Source organism: Diabrotica virgifera, chromosome 7 (genome assembly GCF_917563875.1).
Source record: "Diabrotica virgifera virgifera chromosome 7, PGI_DIABVI_V3a".
NCBI lineage: Eukaryota > Metazoa > Arthropoda > Insecta > Coleoptera > Chrysomelidae > Diabrotica > Diabrotica virgifera.
The window spans coordinates 220,663,944-220,681,398 of NC_065449.1; positions in this window are offsets into that span (position 1 = coordinate 220,663,944).

The window sequence follows — 17,455 nt, forward strand, 5'->3', positions numbered from 1 at the left end:
TTGCAACAAGGGTGACTATTTTTTTAAATTTTTAACCAATTCTATATTGTAGGAAATTTAATTACGCAACTTTTATGTCGGTGTAACTTTTCTCGGAAATGAATACTTTTAAAGTTATAATCAAAAAACGAAGAAAAAATCGACTTTTTCCTTCATTTTTTGACATTTTGATTATTTAAACAATGTTCCGGACCTTTTTGAAAGGGAGGATAACTCAAATATTATTATATGAGCAATTTTCAAGCAATTTCTGCAAAAAAATTTGAGTCACCTCTCAACGTCCAAATGTACTAATATTTTTACAGGTGCGCCCTGGTCTATGGATAAATTTTAAATTATTCTGTTCAGTTTGAAAGCTTACTTCGTGCCTACTCTACCGCTTATAGGGAACTCTTTCGTTTGAGTCTACAGGTTGTATCATTAAGAATGTCCACTCTCTGAGTTATAGATTCTTAGACCTCAAAATATTAAGATTTAACCCAAATCACTTAAATAAAATATGGCTGCTTACCGAGTTACAGGGTGTTTTATTTAAAAATTGAAAAATTATTTTTACTCAGAACTTTAAAACTATTTGATGGATTCTTATCATACTTTGCAGAAAGTGTGGATACTATAAACCCCACTAAATTATCAAAAATAAACGTTTCTAGCTACTACTACAGGCGTACGATAGGGGATAGTGAATGGTTCACCTTTCTCAAGTTCTACACCTTTGGGGGAATAACTATTTTAGCGCAATTTTTAGATTCTCCAATACTTTCTGCTTAAATAATATAATCCTCATTGGTAATGATAAAGTCATTAGTTTTCGAGATATTGAAGTTAAAAATGAAAAGACACACATATTTTGATAAATGTATTGTGTCGCTTTATTTTTAACTTCAAATGTCTCGAAAAATAATGATTTCATTGATACTAATGAACAGTTTATTATTTACATAATTACATAGTAATTCCGTCAGTGGCGTAGAATTTGGGAAGGGTCAAGCACTTTCCCCTGTCGTACGCCTCTGGTAGCAGCCAGAAACGATTATTTAACTTAATTTAGTATATGTTATATTAACTATATCCGTGTAGTGATCAAGAAAAAAGAAGAGGAGGAAAAACAGCTGTACCAACGATAGGGGTGAGGGGGAAATATATTGTGAGTAGAAGGCAGAGGGAATAAGTTTTGACGAGAGGCGAATAGGTGAGAATATATTGCATGAGACAGACTGTGGGAAAGGAGCTATAAAAAAAACCCAATTTTGGGACCAAAAAAAGGGGGGAACGGGGAAATGAAGGGCCTCCTTGCTTACAGTCTGTGGATAAATGAAGGTAAAGTGCTTCGGAAGCGATGTCGACCTTGCAGCGGCCATTCCGCTTTCGGAGCGCTGGATGACAGAGGAGGGTCTGGTTTAGCAGGTAGGCATTCGGCGTAGCCTCGGCGACGAGAGAGCGTTTTAAAGTACCTCGGGAACTATCGCTGGTACTACGAAGAATGAATCCTGCACTAAGGTCAGTCAGGCAGTGTTCTGGACTGAGGTGTCTTTTGAAGATTCCAGACCCCCCCTCTTTAAAGATGAAAAAAAAACTTAATTTAGTAGGGTGTACAGTACCTAGATTTTCTGCCAAGTATGATAAGAATACATCAAATAGTTTTAAAGTACTGGGAACAAATAATTTTTAAACATTATTCATAATGAATCATATAAATTAATCAAAATAACTGTGCTGTTTCATTTTTAACTTCAAATATCTCGAAAACTAATGACTTTATCGTTACCAATGAAGAGTATATTATTTACATAAATAGTATTGAAGAAACGAAAAATTGTGCTAAAATAGTAATTCTCCCAGTGGCGTAGAATTTGTGAAGGATTAACCATTCACTCTCCCCTGTCGTACGCCTCTGGTAGTAGCTAGAAACGTTTATTTATCATAATTTAGTAGGGTGTATAGTAGTCACACCTTGTGCCAAGTATGATAAGGAAAAGTCAAATAGTTTTAAAGTACTGGGTAAAAATAGTTATAAAATTATTAAATAAAATACCCTGTAACTCAGTATGGAGCCACATTATTATACAAGTGATTTGGGTTAAATCTTAATAATTTGAGGTTTAGAATCTACAACTCAGAGGCAGTGGCGGTTCTAGCCCGGGCGGGGTGCAACTGCCTTCCTATTTTTACAGTACTTTTGTACTATAATATTCGTTAAAAAGGCACGTTATCTTGTTTATTCACCGGTTGTGTTCCCTTGCCCCCCAGTTTTTTGGTCTAGGACCGCCACTGCTCAAAGATTGGACAATCTTAATAATACACCCTGTATAATTGATCAAGCATATTATCAGAGAATGTTAAAAAATCTTATAGATTCTGCCGTTACCCATGGAGGTTCATTTTATATAAGAAAAAAACACTCTTTGTTTGTATTAGTTTTTAGTTTTGGATACCCTCTAAGATGGGGCATTCTGCGGTGACGGTGCTTTCGTAGGAATGGGGTTATGCACCTTCCTCCCATATTTACTTTCTTTTTGTGAATTCTCTAGAAATTGCCTCTTCTCCAAATGTGTGCTCCTTCGGTCAGCCAGTGAAATTGGTTTTTGACCTTGGTTATTGGCGCTTCACCCTAGGTTTTGTGTGTGCCGGACGATGACTTCTGATTTGACAAACCACCACGGTTACCATGCTCTGGCCACCGATTTCATGCTTAACGAGACATGACTTCAATGTTCAGGAATCGTGATTGCTTCGTCTGGGTTTCCTTGCTGGGGGAAAACATTTCTATCCTCTTTTGGATAACCTAAACCTCAAAAGAAATTAATCAAATGATAATATATGAAGTAGAAACTTAACTTACGGGGTGATGCATGCATTATTAGGTATACAGGGTGTTTCATTAATAATTGTCCATGTAGTAACTGGAGAAACCTTAGCACAAAATACGAAGATTTAACCTAAAACTCTTAAATAAAATGTGGTTCCTTAATGAGTTACAGAATGTTTTATCTAAAAATTTAAAAACTACTTTTTCTCAGCATTTTAAAATTATTTTTGCTCAGCATTTTAAAACTATTCCACTTATCCTTTTCATACTTGGCAGAAAGTGCGACTACTATAATACATTCTACTAAATTCTGATAAACAAACGTTTCTAGCTACTGCCAGAGGCGTACGACAGGGGATAGTGAATGGTTGACACTTCTCAAATTCTACGCCACTGGAGGAATTACTATTTTAGTACCATTTTTAGATTCTCCTATACATTATACGTAAATAATATACTCTTCATTGGTAACAATAAAGTCATTAGTTTTCGAAATATTTGAAGTTAAATAATAAACGGCACAGTTATTGTGATTAACTTATATGATTCATATGATTAAAATTTAAAAATTATTTTTACCCACTACTTTAAAACTATTTGGCGTATCCTTATTATACTTGGCAGAAAGTGTAGGTACTGTACACCCTACTAAATTAAGATAAATAAACGTTTCTAGCTACTACCAGAGGTGCACGACAGGGGATAGTGGCTGGTTGACCCTTCCCAAATTCTACGCCACTGAGGAAATTGCTATTTTAGTGTAATTTTCTTATTTCCTAATACTCTTTATGTAAATAACATACTCCTCATTCGTAACGATCCAATGATTAGTTTTCGGGATATATGAAATTAAAAATGAAGCGACACAATATATTAATCAAAATAACCGTGTCGTTTCATTTTTAATTCAAAGATCTCGAAAACTAATGACTTTATCGCTACGAATGGAGAGTATATTATTTTCATAGAATGTATTGAAAAATCTAAAAATTTAACTAAAATAGCAATTCCGCCAGTGGCGTAGGATTTGGAAAGGGCCAACCATTCACTTTCCCCCGTCGTACGCCTCTGGTAATAGCCACAAACGTGTGTTAAACATAATTTAGTAGTTTCTACAGTACCTATACTTCCTGCCAAGTATGAAAAGGATACGTCGAATAGTTTTAAAATGCTGAGCAAAAATAATTTTTAAATTTTTAGATAAAACACCCTGTAACTCAGTAACGAACCACATTTCATTTAAGTGTTTTAGGTTAAATCTTCGTATTTTGTGCTAAGGTTTCTCCAGTTATTACTATATGAACAATTATAATGAAATGAATTATTATTATTATAGTGCCCTCACATGCCTTTTGTATGTGTTTTGTATTATACATTATACGGTTTTTGTATTCTTTTTTGTATTTGTTTTTTCATAAAATTAACTATTCTACTTTACTAACTACCCTATCCTAACTATTTCACTTATTAGGTCCACTACAATGCCAACCCATTGGTTCCATTTTCTAATATGTGACTACCTTTTCATGTTTTACTCTTCGAGTTGATACCCTACTACTACTAGTTGGTATTTGAGTCCTCTCTGTCTCGCCGGTCTGTTTTCGTCTCAGTTTGTCAAATTCCTCAGAATTTCATTCGAATGATTTGTTGAATATTCCGTACTTTTTTTTCATTCATTTATTTAAGTTTTTTACAGCTTTGATTTTTCTGGATAGAACCTTTTATATACGTATGCGGAAATGTTCATAGCCTTTCTTATAATGTGGTTAACTGCTATTGTCCTTTTCATGATCATTTTTCAGTGCGTAACAAATGATAGGAAAAAGGGTAAGTCCGTGATAATACACATTTATGACATTTATTCTAACATGACATTTTAGTTAAATCTGACAGTTGTCACATTTTATTTTTAATTTGAAATAAAAACAAATCAAATGTGTTTCTTGCATTTATAAAATGGTATTTTCTTTGATTTGTATATAGACAAGGCGAAAACGGCGGGTTCGAAGGGAAAAATATTCCCATGAGATTTTTTTGCATAATCACATTCGTGAGACATCCCAGAAGAAGGTTCAAGAAGTCGCCCAAGTGAAAAGTGGGGCAATTTTTTTTAACAATTTTTTTTAATCAAATTGCAAGAATCAATATTTTTGGCCCGAACAATTTTTTCTTTAATTTTTCAGGTCTCTTATAATTTTTCTCTAAAGTTGATCGTTTTCGACTTATAAGCAATTTAAAATTGAAAAACACGAAAAATGGCGATTTTCAAGGCTTAATAACTCGGTTAAAAGTTATTACTATGAAAGTCAATATATGACTAAATCAAAGTTTGAAGCCTCCCCTATAGTCTAAGAGCTAGTGAACCTTTTGACTAACGGTCGTCCTGTAAGGCTAAAAATTTGTAGAGTGATAATTCATAGCACACCAAAGCTAAAAACCATGACCTGGCAGGCCTCAGCGGTGCACGTGTATCTACCAGGTGAATCGAAAAGTGCAAATTTAGGGGGTAAAATAAACTTTCTCCTGTAAGCTTTAAATTTAAGTATGTATTTGAGTAAGTCATTTAGAAGAAATGTGTACAATGACAGGCGATTCTGAAGAGCATAAGACCTTGCCAGGCGAGGGGAAAGATTAGGGGTTTTTATTAAAATTATTCTTTTTGCATCGAACAAATTTTTTTTAGGCTTTTTGAATCATTCCAAACAAAAAAGGTCCTTAGTTATTTTTCTCTTAAGTTAATAGTTTTTGTTATATAAGCGATTGAAAATTTTGAAAATTGCGAAATCGGCCATTTTTAACCCAAATCGGACATTTATCTAAAAATTTCAATATTGGCAAGGTACGCAGATATTCCTTAAACATTGATTGATGAAATCCCGAAGAGTTTTTTGCAATAAAATAACGAAAACCGCTTTGTTTTTTTAATTGCTAATCAAGCGGGCGCTACACTGTAGTATAATTGAGGACGTTTGAGCTGGCATAAATTCATTATCTCGAGAATGGGCAAATTTGAAGAGAAATCCTCAGACAGGTCGATTTTTATTTTTGAATTAGGACATTTTGGTATATATATAATACTAGTGACGTCATACATCTGGGCGTGATGACGTAATCGATTATTTTTTTAAATAAGAGTAGGTGTTGTGTGATAGCTCATTTGAAAGGTTATTTAATTCTCTATTCAGTAATATAAACATTAACATAATTATTTATACAGGGTGTACAAAAAAATTTTTTTCTTCTATTTGTCAAATTTAATCAAAGTTAATTTAATAAAAAAAATTTTTTTGTACACCCTGTATAAATAATTATGTTATTGTTTATATTAGTGAATAGAGAATTAAATGACGTTTCAAATGAGCTATCACACAACCCCTACTCTCATTTAAAAAAATCATCGATTACGTCATTACGCTCAGATGGATGACGTCACTAGTATTATATATATGCCAAAAAGTCCTAATTTAAAAATAAAAATCGACCTGTCTGAAGATTGCTCTTGAAATTTGCCAATTCTCGAGATAATGAATTTATGCCAACTCAAACGTCCTCACTTATACTACAGTGAAGCGTCCGCTTGATTAGCAATTAAAAAACAAAGGGGTTTCCGATATTGTATTGCAAAAAACTCTTTGGGATTTCATCAATCAATGTTTAAAGAATATCTACCTACCTTGGCAACTTTGAGATTTTTAGATAAATATCCGATTTGGGGTTAAAAATGGTCGATTTCGCAATTTTCAAAATTTTCAATCGCTTATATAACAAAAACTATTAACTTAAGAGAAAAATCACCAAAGACCTTTTCTGTTTGGAATGATTCAAAAAACTTAAAAAAAATTTGTTCGATGCAAAAAAATAAATTTAGGAAAAACTCCTAATCTTTCCCCTCGCCTGGCAAGGTCTTATGCTCTTCAGAATCGCCTGTCATTTTACACATTTCTTTTAAATGACTTACTCAAACACATACTTAAATTTAAACCTTACAGGAGAAAGTTTATTTTACCCCCTAAATTTGCACTTTTCGATTCACCTGGTAGATACACGTGCACCGCTGAGGCCTGCCAGGTCATGGTTTTTAGCTTTGGTGTGCTATGAATTATCACTCTACAAATTTCTAGCCTTACAGGACGACCGTTAGTCAAAAGGTTCACTAGCTCTTAGACTACTACAAGATCCTAAAGAAATTTTTGTCATTATTTTATTACTAAGCTGTTATTTTTAAGTAATAATAATAAGCGCCTGCACGTGTGCGGGGCTGTAAATGCTGTCCAATTGTGCATCTTACTCGCACTCACATTTACAGCAGCGTCAATACGATACAACCACTCATTGTTATTAATTAAAAATAACAGCTTAGTAGTAAATTAATGACACAGATTTCTTCAGGATCATGTAACGGCGACTTTAAACTTTGATTTAGTCACTTTCTGACTTTCGAAATAATAATTTTTGACCGAGTTATTAAGCCTTAAAAATGGCCATTTTTGCGTTTTTCAAATTTTAACTTGCTTATAACTCGAAAAAGATCAACTTTAGAGAAAAATTATAAGAGACCTTTTTTGTCCAGAATGATCCAAAAAACCTAACGAAAATTAATACGGGCCAAGATAATGATTTTTGCAATTTGATTAAAAAAAAATGTTAAAAAAAATTGGCGCACTTTTCTCGTGGGCGACTTCTTGAACCTTATTCTGGGATGTCTCACGAATGTGATTATGCAAAAATATCTCATGGGAATATTTTTCCCAACGAACCCGCCGTTTCCGCCTTGTCTAATAGTCTTAGAAGAAGTCTAATAGTCTTAAAAGAAATCGAAAAACTGTGACGCACTGAAAGATGATCATGAGAAAAAGAATAATTGAATCTTCTTCCGGTTAGTTTTACAGGTTTGGTCACAAGCTACTGATCCATTTGTTATGGCTGGGCAAATCAAATCATGGAAAAATACCACATTGACCTGTCGAAAGCCGCCCCCTTCCCAGCGCAAACTACACTCGCCCGCTGTCTACCAAACACAGAATTGCGTCTTGAAAACCATAACGACCCGAAGCACTTATCGTTAGACATTGTCCTAAGGAAAGCCGCCCTAGAGACGATACACACCAATTACCCAGCGCATGAGTGGCTCCACATCTACTGCGATGGCTCCTCGATGCCGGACTCGGGAAGAACAGGAGCAGGATATGTCTCAACGTTCTCCAAAGGCTCCATAGCTGTGGGTGCCCCTCTCACCAACTACGATGGCGAAATTGCTGCTATACACGAAGCCGCTAAAAGTCTCGAGAATCTCCAACACCCCCAAAAAGTAGCCTTCTTCATCGACTGCCAAGCCGCAATCCTCGCCCTGTCGACAAATCGATATACCGACTGTGCCCAAACAATATCTTGCCGCGTCCAACTATCGAACTTGCTGGAAAAAGGGTGGCTGATTACTTTACAATGGATCCCTGGTCATGTCGGTGTTGAAGGGAATGAAGCGGCGGATGAACTTGCAAAAGAAGGCACTACTCTTCCACAGCCCCCTAGCTTCCAATCGTACACATCAGCAAAGTCCACCATTAAAAGAGGAATCAAAGCGAAGATAAATGACCAGCAAATACAAGCCGGTGCTGGAAAATCTTGGGCCCACCTAATAGAGTCACCAATCCCTCACAACTTGCCGAGACCCATCAGTGTAGCCGCGTTCAGAACAACTACGGGGCATGACTACCTGGCCTCCCATCTACATCGCATCGGCGTCCGTGAAAATGACAACTGTCCACTATGTAATCAGCCCCAGATGGATGCTGCTCACCTCCCAGAGTGCCCAGCCCTGATAACAGACCCACCCGAGGAGGATGAAGATCGCCTACGAGAAACGGCTCGTCTATACTGGTCAGCGCGCCGCCAAATGGCTAACATGCCAAGGGTGGGCGTTGGCTAGTAAGTAAGTATTTGTTATGGCTGGTATGATAATGCTGTTTGCCATTGTAACTTCGTTTTCAGACTTAACTTGATGTTTGTTCTAATGGGAGATCTTACCGTGGTTCTTAATGTTTTATTCTTAGTGATAGCGCTATTGATATATGCTGTATATGTAATTATTTTGTCCATTAGTAGTCCTGCATATTTTGCTTGGTCAGACCATTCTATCTACAGGGTGGGGCATTAGTGTGACAAAGTCCAATTACTCATTTGTCGTAAGAGATACGAAAAAAAGTTATTTAGATAAAAGTTGGGGCACACATAGCACCATAATCTAAAAATATTTTTAAATATACAGGGTCGTCCGTATTGACAGGGCGACACAAACTTATGTTTTTTTTAATGGAACACCCTGTATATTTTTACATTTTTGGATTCTGCTGTATGTTTCCTTTCTTAAAATATATGGTTTTGTAATATTATACGAGGTAGTTTAAAAGTTAATTACGTTTTTTTGTTAATTTCTTAGCAAAATCTACACCCTGTAGAATTTTAGTGATTTGACATCAAATTGTTATTTTATGTTCAAACGATTTTTAATATAGTCTACTATTGTTAAACATTAACAGTATAGCGAAATGTTTAATTTTAGTATACAGGGTGGGTCGAAACTCGGAATGAGTATTTTCTGAGTTTTCTTAAATGGAACACCCTATATTTAAGTATTGTAATGAAATGATATTTTATGATACTTTTTTATTTCTTAAGCATTCCCTATACCTGAGTGCTTTAATTTGTAAGTTATTCGTGATTCTTTAAGCCAAACATTAATTGTAAGAAAAAGTACGTGACATTTTATTAGGTGGCTGTGAAAATATTTAATTAAAAATAATTTTTGGAAAAGAAAATACATCATAATCTAGTCTGATCCTTAATTTAGTACTATTGGATGAAATATCCAAATAAATTCGTAGTTAAGGTTGTTGGTGCGCAAAATATTAATAAAAACATACAATATTCTACCTAGTCGGCTATGACACTAAATTTCCTTTAAAATTTGACATTATACTATTTTTATAGATCCAGTTGCTTTGTTATCATTACTAATATGTATTTTTCTTATGAGAAACTGATTAATAAGATTTTGGTGCTAGTGGAATATAACAAAAATGTGCTACTAGCAATAAGAATTTTTCATCAGAAATTCCCTGATAGACGACAACTAAGAAGAGAAACGTTTAAAAATATACTAGAACGGTTTCAACGGACTGATCACTTAGATTATGATAAATCTGCTCGAATAAAAACTATTGTAAGTGAAGAAAACAGCAAATAAATGTAATCCTTAGTGTCACTGAGGATCTGCATATTAGTACAATCGTTCTTACAATCTAAGTATCTAGTCTGTTGAAACCGTTTTAGTATACTTTCAAAAGTTTCTCTTTTTGGTTGTCGTCTATCAGGGAATTGCTGATGATAAATTTTTATTGCAAGTAGCTCATTTTTGTTATACTCTCCTAGCACAAAGCCATTTTAAGCCGTTCCTCATTAGAAAAATTAATATTAGTAATGGTATCAAATCAAGTGGAACTTATAAATAGCATAATGTCAAATATTTAAGCAAATTTTGTGTCATACACACATAACTAGGCAGAATTTTGTATGTTTGATTCATATTTTAAGCACCAACAACCTTAACTACGAATCTATTTAAATATCTCATCCAATATTAATAAATTAAGGATCAGGCTAGATTATTATGTATTTTTTTTCGAAAAATTACTTTTGATTGGATATTTTCACGGCTACCTAATGAAATTTTACGTAATTTTTGTTGCAATTAATGTTTGCTTAAAGAATGACGAATAACTTACAAATTAAAGCACTTAGGTATAGGGAATGCTTAAGAAATAAAAAAGTACCATAAAATGTAACTTCATTACAATACTAAAATACAGGGTGTTCCATTTAAGAAAACTCAGAAAATACTCATTCCGAGTTTCGACCCACCCTGTATACTAAAATTAAAAATTTCGCTATATATTAATGATTAACAGTAGTAGACTATACTAAAAATCGTTTGAATGTAAATAGAAAATTTGATGTCAAATCACTACAATTCTACAGGGTGTAGATTTTGCTACGAAATTAACAAAAAAACTTAATTAACTTTTAAACTACCTCGTATAATATTACAAAACCATATATTTTAAGAAAGGAAACATCGAGGAGAATTCAAAAATGTAAAAATATACAGGGTGTTCCATTTAAAAAAACATAAGTTTGTGTCACCCTGTCAATACGGACGCCCCTGTATATTTGAAAATATTTTTAAAATATGATACTATATCTGCCCCAACTTTTACCTAAATAACTTTTTTTCGTATCTCTTACAACAAACGAGTAATTGGACTTTGTCACACTAATGCCCCACCCTGTATATGTAGAACATCTTCAGTTGGCGGTTAGAACTTCCTAATCATTGTTGGAACATGTCTGCCTGTAATGTTTCCTTAATTTACTGAGATCTTCTATTGAATGCATCTTCAAACTGATTTATAGCATCTTTTAAACATCTTCTTGCTGGATTTGGATCCAGATTTCTCGGTTCTATTGCTGTGTGTTCGGAATATAGACTGAACATGGTTTGCGGGGTGGTTGATATATACGCGGTGTGTAAGCACTAGAGTAATGTGTAAGCCTCCCTATTATTTCAGACTCTTCTTTTAATCTAACTAGTATTACCTTCTCTGTAACTTTGCTTATTGATAATAGTAGGCTGATTGATCTGAAGTTTTGAGGGAGTGTTCCTTTTTTTCCTGCTTTTCGAATCATTACCACCTGTGCTCCTTTCCATTTCTTGGAAACTTTTCTCTTTATTTTTTAAGTGTTAGAGTAGCTTCCTCGTTGGTTATTGTGGTATATATTAGTTATCCGTTAGTTCAACTAGTTTTCTGTCAAACTATTTGTTTAATAAACTGCCAATAACAAGGGAGGAAGGTGCTACTTTTCCTCCCGAGAATGAAGCTTACTGCCCGACGCGTAACGGAGGGCAGTAATCATTCACAGGAGGAAATGTATTTTCCATCTACCTCTACCGAAAGTATACTTTTCCGGACCTGATTGTAGGGAGCAAAGTTATACTTTTCCTCCCTAGGGAGGAAAATATTTTTCCTCCCTAGGGAGGAAAAGTAAAAGTGACGTCATGGTATTTCATTCATGAAATGTAACTTATTGGCGCCCTGTAAAATATCTATTTTCTATTAAGTATCTATACATTTTACCGTTTATTTAAAAACACTCTCTATTTTGCAGAATGGTAAAAAACAGTAAATTGTTATTCTGATTTAACAATGTTTACATTAATAATTTGACTTATATTTGACAGTTGACAGTTATATTGTACCTACTTGTTAGTTTTAGTTCTAATAAATTTTGTTGGTTAGTTACATAAATAAATTAAGTAAAAATGAAAAAATGACTTGTTATTTGAGGAAGGTGGAAAAACCATATATATAACATGGGAGTAAAGTGCCTTTTCCTCCCTTGTTATACAAATAGCTATTATGTTATACATATGAGTTTTCCACCTTCCTCAAATAACAAGTAATTTTTCCATTTTTAAATCGTTTATTTATGTCTAACTAACAAAATTTATTAGAGAACTAAAACTAACAAGTAGGTACATTATAACTGTCAACTGTCAAATATAAGTCAAATTATTAAAGTAAACATTGTTAAATCAAAATACCAATTTACTGTTTTTTACCATTCTGCAAAATACAGGATATTCTATAAATAAACGTTAAAATGTATAGATATGTACTTACATAATAGTAGTTAATTTTTAAGGCGCATTTAAATCAAAGCGAACACGAATTCGTTCGTTAATTTTATTGTATTTGTACAGCGAATCGAGCACGACCGAACGAATTCGTTCGCATTCGCACATGTTCCAACCGATGTCGGTAAGTGAGCGAATCATCAAAGGAAATCGTTGTTCAATGTGGACAGTGGATAGACGGTAGCGAACGAATTCGTTTAGAAGTACTGATTTAATTTATTTACAAACATTAGTTTGAGAGGGTTGTTTATTGTGTAGTTGTGAAAACATAATTTTGCAATATGGAATATGCCTATTGAATCCAAAATCGAATCTATATAAAATAATAAACAGAAAAACTGATACTTATTTTAACATTTCTATAGGAATGGGTTGTGATGTCTCTGAACTAAAAAAAAGAATTAGCTTCTGGCATCATTTAGACGAGAAAGACAAAAAGAGGGTTCGAAGTGGTTTGCTTTTAAAAGCCCAATGATTTTATTGGATAAATTTCAACCCAGAAACACTAATGAGGTAACCAAATCAAATTAGTTGCTAAAATTAATTAAAAGCAAATTTATTTTGATACACCAATTTTACAATTTATTATTTGAACATAATATAGTCATAATATCAAGAGGAAGTAACTTTTTCGATGAAGAATTTTAAGAAAGCTGGTTCTTTATTACATATGTTATTTCCTAAGCTCCCTCAAACAGCGTATAATACCTGCTACCTGCTATTTTTGTAAGCTATTATTATATTAAAATTTACCCAGCAAGAAACACGAAAATAAACTTAAACACAATGTGTGACTGGCACTGGCCCATCAGCCCATCTTAAAAACATCTGCGGGCACTAGCACTCCGGATCATCAACGAATGCGAACGTTCGCTTCAATGTAAATGGGCCCTACTTTGTAGCGAACGAATGACGAAATGAAAACACCTACGAATTCGTTCCTTCGTTCGTTCGTTCGTGTTCGCTTTGATTTAAATGCGCCTTTAGATTTTTATTAAATATACCAACTACACTAGGGAGTTTTACTTCATGTTAATTTTATCTATTATTTATATCTCTATAACCATACATTTTGTTCTCCTATTTCAGTAGGTATTAAAAATTATGGCTCTTTAAAAAATGATTTATATACTCATAGAAATTTAATTCTTTATCTCCTACAGTTACGTTTGAAATGTTATTTCACCATTAAAAATAATTTACTTGCATTTTGATACCTTTTGCATAGCTCTGGAGTTCCGGTGAACTGTTATAAATATAGATAAGGGATAAGCCAACCAACATGTGTTCTAGTATTTGCCGGTTTTGGTTTCAAAGACTAATATGTCAAACAAATTAAATATGGATCTGAATTCTCGGTATTTATGTCATATTATATTTATGGCTTTAGAAGCTTCAGATCTTTTGAAATATACGAGGGCTGTTTAAACTATTCCAGAAATTATATAATAAATAAAAACAAGATTTATATGTTACAGAGCAATTATTTTATATATACAGTAATGAGCGCGCTAATAACCGGCACAATAGCGCAAAAGATGGAAAACGTATTAATTTGTGAGATAAAAAGAAATGAAACTAGTCGAGCTGGGAAATTTAGCGATATTAACCTTTAAATTTACATTGTATTGATTGATTCCCACCTTTACACATATCAGAGGAGTATGTCAACTAAAACTGTCACTGTGACAGTGGTAGTTTCCAAACTCGTCTGATACGTCTGAAGGTGGGACACAATCAACATAATTATCACAAGGAAAAATTCCTTTACTGGCTATATACCATAAATCCCAATTTCCCAACCAATATAGTTGAGGTCATGTGATGCCAGGGGTAAATCTGGAAATATTTTTAACATCTTTTAAAATAAAATAATATAATGTAACCTCAACTGTTTAAAATCAATTTAACGGTTTTTACCCGTACATTTTGGTGGCTTAAAGCATGTAAACCTGTGATAACACTGATGATGGAATATTGATTCCGAAAACATTTTGTTGTGATTCAGCCCTTTTTAGGGATTTTAAATATACCTTTTACAAGATAAGGTTTTTATTTTTAATCAATATAATGTAAATGTATATGTTAATATCGCTAAATTTCCCAGCTCGGCTGTTTTCATTTCTTTTTATCTCACTGCTTAATACGTTTTCCATCTTTTGTGCTATTTTGCCGGTCATTAACGCGCTCATCACTGTATTTTGACACAAAATCAATATTTAGCAATGACTTAAAACGAAAAACATCAAAGTAAAAGAACCAAAATCGTGGCATGTAACATTTATAGTAGGCAGCCTTCGATGCTAAATTTACAGTTACTAAAGAATCATGATGACCTATTGGGTTGTGAAGATTAGGTCCTAAAACCAAAGAAGGTTAAGTCCAGTTTTCCATTTTAGTGGGGATTTTCCATTTTTTAATTTAATTTTCCATTTGCCAAAATCGTTTTTTCTATTATATCCATATATCTATTAGCCCAATAAATGACCGTTTTGGAGTGTAATTTCCAGGGGCAACTCCGAATTGCATGAAAATTTGGATTTAGGTTCTACTTATCCTCCACTTCAAAGTTGAATTTGTGCCGTTGGTTGCTTTTACTTGGGGGGTGACATTTACCCCTTCTCGGGGGGGTGAAAAACGCGTGTTTAAAATGAGGCCGGAAATGGATAAATTGACTTATTTTAAGCACCTTTTGTTCTATTAAGTTTTTTACATAAGTCAATACTTTTCGAGTTATTCGCGATTTAAAATGTTGATTTTTCGACAAAAAAACTACGTTCTCAGACCGTTTTTCCCAAATAACTGAAAAAGTAAATATTTATCGAAAAAAATATTTTTAGCCAAAGTGTAGCCTATAAAAAAACGAAAAAATGATGTACCAGTAAAGTCTACAAATTAAGTAGAAGCAAAGTTGTAGCTCATGAAAAATACGTTCTTATTCGGCTAATTCCAAATCGAATAATTCAACGCGAAATCACCGAAGAAAAGCTTATTATTTGTTTTTTGCAAAAGTTTACAGCATCAAAAATAAACGAGTTACACTGAAAAAAAGTTGGCCCCTTTTTTTTGGTAAAAAAAATCGTGGAAACCTCCCTCTATTTAGCACCCTAAATGAAATTAATCGTTTGGCTTTACCATCTATTTTAACTGTACGTGTATTGTTTACTTGATCTGTAAGTTTGATTGGTTTGAAGTGCTTATTTTTGAAAACATTTGGTTTTATAGCAATTTTTTTTTTAATTTTTGAAAAATTTCATTTTTTCAAAATAACTTAAAAATGTAGGTTTTGCTATTATAAATATGCTAGTTTATTTTGTTTCTCTGTAAGACAAAAATTGGTTAATATATGGCTGTTCAAAATTTGCATACACTCATGATTAGTGACCCATTCAAGCTTTCTCAATTATAATCCTTTCAAAAATAAACACTTTAAACCGGTGAGACTGACAGATCATATAAAAAATAGATAGGTAAGTAAATTTTTTGTAAAGCGGTAGCGAATAATTTCATTTGGGGAGCTAAATACGGCGAGATTTTCATGATTTAAAAAAAAAAAGAGGGCCAACTTTATTTTGAGCGTAAGTCACTTATTTTTGAAAGAATACCCATGAATGATCACATCAATCACTTATTGTATCTGCTGTCTTTTTCTATAACAAACGTTTGATATTTATAGAAAAAGAAAGCAAATATAAAATAAGTGATTGATGTGATCGTTCATGGCTATAGGGCTTTTCATCGATTGTCATTTGTTTCGAGCTTCTGTCATATGTTGTATACTCTGTGTATAATATTAATATTCACGGATTATATGACATATGACAGAAGCTCGAAACAAATGACTGTGAATGAAAAGCCCTATTCTTTCATTTTTCCGACTGTAGCATCCCTTTATATATACAGTTGAGTCCAGGGTTGTTTACCCGTGCGTCATCATTTAAAGCAAACAGCAAGTGACAGAAAGTGGGGACTACTTAACTCAGATCGCGGGTTATAGTATAAAATTTAACGTATATGACATATTTGACGTTATCAAATAGAATGTCAAATGTAAGTTTTGCTTTAAAATTTTGGTGCATAATTACAGCTACATTTGAAGTAACTTAATAAATTCTTTTAATATCATTGATTAATAAATAAATAAGCAATTAAAAAAAATGCAATAACATATTTTCTTGTTATTGTATTCATTTTGGTGGAAACTTAAACACAAATAGCCATTCCTTAACCGTGTCACTGAGGTTAGCTTTGTACGTAGTAAAAATTAATCACAAAATAAAACAGGTAGGTACACTTACCATACAATTTCAAACTCCAATATAAAATTAATTATGAAATCAACTTTTTGTGTACTATAAAAAACTTCAAAATGCAAAAATTCGACAAAATAACATAAAAACATTCAATATAAACTGACAGCCATAAAAGTAAACAAACCAGAAACTGCCAAAAACGTCACAAATTCTACTTAAAATGTGAAAACATCCCCAATCATCTTTTTTTGTACTTATCTCTTTGTGTTTTTACTTAATAACAGACGGTAGCTGGTTTGTAATTAGTTTCATGCATGGAAGAGAATGATGCTAGATTAAAAGTATGTGTTTTATCTCGCCAGGTATTAATGACGCACGGGTAAAGAATCGTGGGCTTAAGTGTAAACCAGGGCATTTAGCAACCAAAAACACCGGAATGAATCGATTTTTTAATGCAGCACCTACAGACTTGTAACTTTTTGCATTATGTACAGGATGATGTCAGAAAAAAATTCTACTAGAAAAAAACGGGTGCAAATGAATAAGTGCGTTTTAAGGTGCATATAATACATCTAAATGTGCATAAACCTGTCAAAATAAACATATTAAGGGCAAGATTTTGTTACTAGTGGGGTTCTTGGG